The following is a 5,881-nucleotide window of genomic DNA, read 5'->3' on the forward strand; positions in this document are numbered from 1 at the left end:
AATATGTTAATTATTTTTATTGAAAAAGAATTTATACAATATATTGTGATCATGGATTCCCCTTCCCCCACCTTCCCTCAAATCCTCCTTACATCCCCACTCATCTAACTCTATCCCCCACCTCAAATATACAAGCGAATAAAAATGTTAATTTGATAGCTCTTGTGGGGCAACCTATAACTTTTGAGCAGCTACTATGCTAATACTTACATAAAACATACAAACCAGTGTCTCTGAGGCCTGCTCCCTGCCCAGTGCAGGAAGGGAGACTATACACAGGCAACACAGCCTTCTGAGGGCAGGGAAAGCTTAAGTGATAAAGCTCTAAGCAGGTGCCATGAGGCATGGGGGATGGACAAAGGTCAGCCCTGGGTAATAGAGCGTGTATTCCTGTGGAAATGTAAGCACCAATGTCAATATTTGTTTGTGAGAAGTTCAGAGTAATTTAGGCCTGATTTCGATGTGGATGAAATGTCAAATTGTGGAGGACAGATAGAAATTAAGGTTGTGTGATGTTCTATGTGTTTTGTGAGGAATGAAACAAAATGGAACAAATTCTGCTTCAAAGGCTTATTATTGCTTATTATTAAAAAAGTAAGGAAACAGAAAAAAGACATTACTCATAAAATGATTGCATTCCTGGTATAAAATATCAATAATCAAAGGCTGGGGAAGAGGAGATACCAAACCATCTCCCATAAGAACCTGGCCCACTTGACCAAGCACAACTTTCTGAGAAGCTGTGATCTTTCTATGAGTTCAACAACATGTGAGTGATGGTTGCATAGGGGACAGTGAAGAGGATCAGGATGAAGCACCACACAGTCCAGTAGCCTGAGCTCACACTGGGTGACATGAGGGAAAAGGAAGGAGCCCGCTAATGTCCAGGACTGTATTGGTTTGAAAAGTGCCACAGTGATGCCATGCATTTAGCTTCTTCTGTCTGGGAAGCAGAGGGTCATGTGAACTTGAGGATCTTTGTGAAAGGCAGCTAACTATCAATGTAGCCATAATCATTCCCATGGGGATGGAAAAAGGACAAACATCAAAACAAAACAAAGAGAACATCAAACAATGATTAGGTATCATAAAGTAAAGAACCATACGTGTTTACATAGTTGAGACCATTCTTTTCATCAGAATAATAAGGGAAAGTATTATGTGTTTCTCAAATGACTTTTCTTAGTGCTGTGTATAAAGTTAGAAGATGAAGTGGAATAACGTTAAGCAGGCACTAGTCTTCCTTTCTCTAGCTGGACCTGGAATTGTAGGAAATATCCTAGTACTCATGAGATATGTGTATACTTCTGCCTTGGGGACTGAGAAAAGGCAGATAGACCTTCTTCTTCTCATCCACTTGGCATTTTCTAATATGATCATCATTTGTAGCATAGGAATCACAGATATAGCTACAGTGTTTTATCTCAGAAACTTCCTAGGAGACTTTGGCTGTAAAGCTGTAACTTTTCTGGTAAGGATGGCATGGGGCCTTTCCTCTGCATCACTTGTCTCCTCAGTGTGGTCCAGGCTCTCACCATCAGTCCCAGGATCACACTTTGGACAAAGCTCAAACTACAAACATTATGGCAGATTCTTTCTTTTTTCCTTCTTTTTGGATTTTTAGTATTCTGATAAGCTCCAACTTGATCTGCTATATGAAATTAGGCTGTGGTCTGAATAGCTATGTAGCTGCAACATTCATTGTCTATCGCTATATGCTACCATCCAGGCACATAATTAAATGGCTTTTCCTCTTTCATGACTTTTTGTGATGTCATCTTTCAGAGTCTCATGGGCTGGAGCAGTGGGTACATGGTTCTCCATATGTACAAGCATCACAAACGTGTTCTCTACCTTCACACTTCCAGGTTTGCAAACAACTCTCCTCCAGAAATCAGAGCTACATGGAGTGTTCTCATTATTATGAGTTGCTTCCTTTTATTTTATTGGGTACCTTTCATCGCCTCCTTCTACACAGGTTTCACACTGACATGTTGTGTGTAGTTTTAAAACTTCTAGAACCACATTGGGACTACTGAGGCACATGCCTGTGGACTATCAATTATAGCCTCCAGTGAGAGATGGCTATGGTGAGATTACTCCAACAGGTGAAGCTTACAGGCTCAAAGACCAAGTAAAATACTGGTCTCACCAACTCTCTCAAACCACCAAGTTTGTGTTTACAGTGTGCTTTGCCATCTTTCTCAAGGAGTGGGCAATGTGGGTGAGAATGAGAGGTCAGGGCCACATGGGACATTTCTATCCACAGTGATTTGCTATCTGTACTTCCTCTTGCATTATTAAAAATAAAAGGATATATAATTAACCTTCAATAGACATGGCTTTGATAGATTCTGAAATCTCCCAGTGAGCTGAATTAACATATCAATGTCCTTTGTTAGCATTTCCTGGGTAAAATGAATGCCCCTGAAGTCTCTGTGAATTCTCCAGTGCACACCACAATGCATACCACAGTGCACACCACAGTGCACACCACAATGCACACCACAATGCACACCACAGCACCATGTGTGCACTACATCCATGGAATTACTCTCCCTGTGTGCAACCTTGTACCTGTGACCAACAGCTCACCTTCTTCCCACCTCCCTGTCCAAGGGAACCACAATTTTGCTCTCTATCTGTGTGCTTAGTGGGTCAGAGATATGACTACAGTTTCTTTTTCTTTCAGAAAACACTAGAAATGTTTGTGAAAGCATGGTTTACCTGGAAAAGATGTCTCTGAACCTTTCCACCTGTTCTACCGGTCACCTTGGCATGGTCCCTGCTGTCACCATCAGTCCCAGAACCACCCCTTGGAGAAAGCTGCGATCACAGCCTACATGACAATGTAGTCTTGCCTATTTATTTCTCTTTTGGATCTTGATGAGCTCCAGATCTCTCTATTATATCACAGGGATGCATCCAGTAGCATGATCAGATAGATCTGGAGTTGCAATGTGTTTTTTTTGGTGTTAGATGTTGTCAGTGTCTCTGGCTAGAGCTTGTCCTGTCCCTGATGCCCTGCAAGTCCCCTGCGACTCGTGGGGCCTGTTCCTCCAAGGTAGCTGTTCTGATCTACGAAACTCACCCAAGAGAGAATGGCAGATCCCGCCCGGGTCTCTGGCTTAACGTGCTCTCTGGAGGTAGGCCCTCCACTTGCAGGGAAGGGGCAGAGGAGGACGCTGAACCCCCTCTGTCATTCCGAAGCTGAGAGGATCGTGTCCCTGCTGCCCTGTGGCTCCCCCGGGAGTCGTGGGGCCTGTGGCTCCTGGCTGGCTGCTCAGGTCTCAGAAACTCACCCGAGAGAAAATGGCGAATCCCGCCCGGATCTCTGGCCTAAGGCGCCTCCGGGCTGGGTGCTCCAGTCTCAGAAACTCACCCGAGAGACAACAGGGGATCCTGCCCGGGTCTCTGGCTTAATGTGCTCTCTGGAGTTAGGCGATCCACTTGCAGGGAAGGGGCAGAGGAGGACGCTGAACCCCCTCTGTCACTCGGAAGCTCGCAATGTGTTATGGGTATTGTACTATGCTACTGCTACTGTCATGGAGTTTGTGCGCAGTAAGGACTATAATTTATCAAAGCTGCTCTCAGAACAACAGTCTCTGAGCCAAACTTGAGACTGCCACGTGAAGACAGGTGAGGGAAGGGTATTTAAAGGATACCCAGGAAATGCTAATAAATAATAAAGGATTCTTATACAGGAAGACCTTGAGCTTCTATATAAGAAGCTGAGAACTCCTCTGCTCTGCCAGGTTTATGTAGTCAAGGAGACCTCAGGATAGCCCTTGAATGTCTGCATAAGCATGTTACAGGAGCCAGAGGGTAGTCAGTTATAACATGTATGTTGTTACAGATGTAAATTTAGGGGCAAGAGGGGTTACTTAGTTAGGATACTGGGAACTTATCTACTAGGAACCAGGGTCAGAGACAAACTAATGGGTACCAGACAGATCCCCAGCATAAAATGGAGTCTCCTTAGTCATCACAGTACTGTCTAGAGGGTCTTGATTGAGTTCATTTTCTCTGCCAGTTAAAACATTAACAAACATGGGAAAGAGTATCAGACATAGAAGACAGAAACAGCAGACAGAATGAAGAAAGGCTTTTGTTAGGGATGAGCTCATCCCTAACTGTCATCAACTGTGACACAGAGGACCCTCTGCAAAGCAAAGGTGGGGGGACTTGGGAAGCCAAAGACCAGTTTCTGCCTGAGGGTTGGGTGTTCTAAGGGTTTTGGTAGGATTCTCCTGCCCTAATTTCAGCTTGTTTAATTTGAATAAAGAAAGGGAGACCGAAAGGTCCACAACCGTAGTAAACATGTCCTGATCCAGCCCTGAGTTTGTGAGATCAGTCCACAGGCGGGTGTGTGTGTGTGTGTGTCTGTGTGTGTGTGTGTGTGTGTGTGTGTGTGTGTGTGTGTGTGTGTGTGTGTGTGTGTTGTGTGTGTGTGCTCCTGGCAGGAGAAAAAGCCTGCCAGGTCTTAAAGCCTTTTTCTCTGGACAGGATGTTTGCTTTCTCTATTATGTATTACTGTCTCTCATCTGTCTGCCTATCAGGGATTGAACTTCTGTCCTCAGTGCCATCCTCACAGACAGTGAGGTGAGGGGTTTCTCTCCTCCCTTCCCCTCTCCTTCCCTCCCCTCTCCTCCCCTCATCTCCCCTCCCCTCATTTCTCATCTCCTGTCTCCTCTCACTTTTTTCAGCTTTTCCCTTTTCCTCTCAACCTTTTCCTTCCTTCTTCCTCTTCTCCCTCCCTCTCTCCTCTTTGTGATGTAATCTTTCAGTCTCATGGGTTTGTGCAGTGGGTCAATGGTACTGTGCATTGGTTCATATGAAGGTCAATGCTTCTCTTCCTGTACCTGTGTCCTCTACTTCCTCAGCTGTACATTTGCAAACAGTTCCAGTTCAGATATCAGAGCTGCCCAGTGTTCTCATTTTCATGACCTGTTTCCTTATCTTTTTATCAAGTAACTTTCATTTCATCCTCTTACACGGGTTCTAATTGGCTATCCCATTTTGTAATGCTCCTCCATTTTGGCTAAACTGTGACAATTCTTATCATCAAGTTCTAGAAACAGAGTAGATTATTTTTCTATATTCTTGTGTACCTTCTCTATGGATCCTCAGTAATGAGTAACCCTGCTTCACCCTAGCAATAGCCAATTGAAACAACAACAACAAAATATATATATAAAAAAAAACCAAAGAAAAGAAGAAAGGAAGAAAGAGAAAGAAAGAAAGGAAATAAGAAAGGAAACTTTTCAGTCTCTTTCCCAATCCTCTTCCTGTGAAAAATCTAAGGGTCTTCACAAGCTTTATGGGCCTGATCTCTCTTCAGAGCCCCTGTATGCTACTGTCTGCCTGGTGTTAATAATGCATCTAATAAACATCTAACCCCAAAAAGATAATCCACCTCAGTGTCATCCTTTAACTCTTAAACCTAAAACATTTCATTACCTCGATATATGCTTGTACAACACTAAATGTTAGAATATTTCTAAACCTTGGCTCTGCTCTTCTCAACCCCTTTGTCCTGATCAGCAGCGAGGTCGGTATGGCTGAAGGATGAGGGGCACACTGACAAATGCACCAGTTACTCTTTGTACCTGTTCCTCTGTGAAATAAAAGTATATATAGAGCAAATTGCAGTCCCCTAATGTTCCAACATATCAAGTCATTAAGTTAAATTAACCAAGGCTTTTAAAAACACCTTTGCATTGTTATTATTTTTTAATAATTGATCCTAGACAATCTAAGACCTGCTCAAGGGGTCTAGAAAGATGCTAGCACAAATGTCCACTGCCCTCTCCACTGTGCTTATCATGTGGCTTTGGATTTCTTGCATACTTGAGAAAAAGACTGGAGATGACCCTATTGT

General features: G+C 43.4%; 1 pseudogene; it reads left to right on the forward strand.

Annotated features, from left to right (window-relative positions):
• Nucleotides 1–1,167: 1,167 nt before the first annotated feature.
• On the forward strand, nt 1,168–5,572 carry LOC116082632 (annotated as a pseudogene).
• The last annotated feature ends 309 nt before the right edge of the window (nt 5,573–5,881 follow it).

This window comes from Mastomys coucha, unplaced genomic scaffold, assembly GCF_008632895.1.
Source record: "Mastomys coucha isolate ucsf_1 unplaced genomic scaffold, UCSF_Mcou_1 pScaffold7, whole genome shotgun sequence".
NCBI classification, from domain to species: domain Eukaryota; kingdom Metazoa; phylum Chordata; class Mammalia; order Rodentia; family Muridae; genus Mastomys; species Mastomys coucha.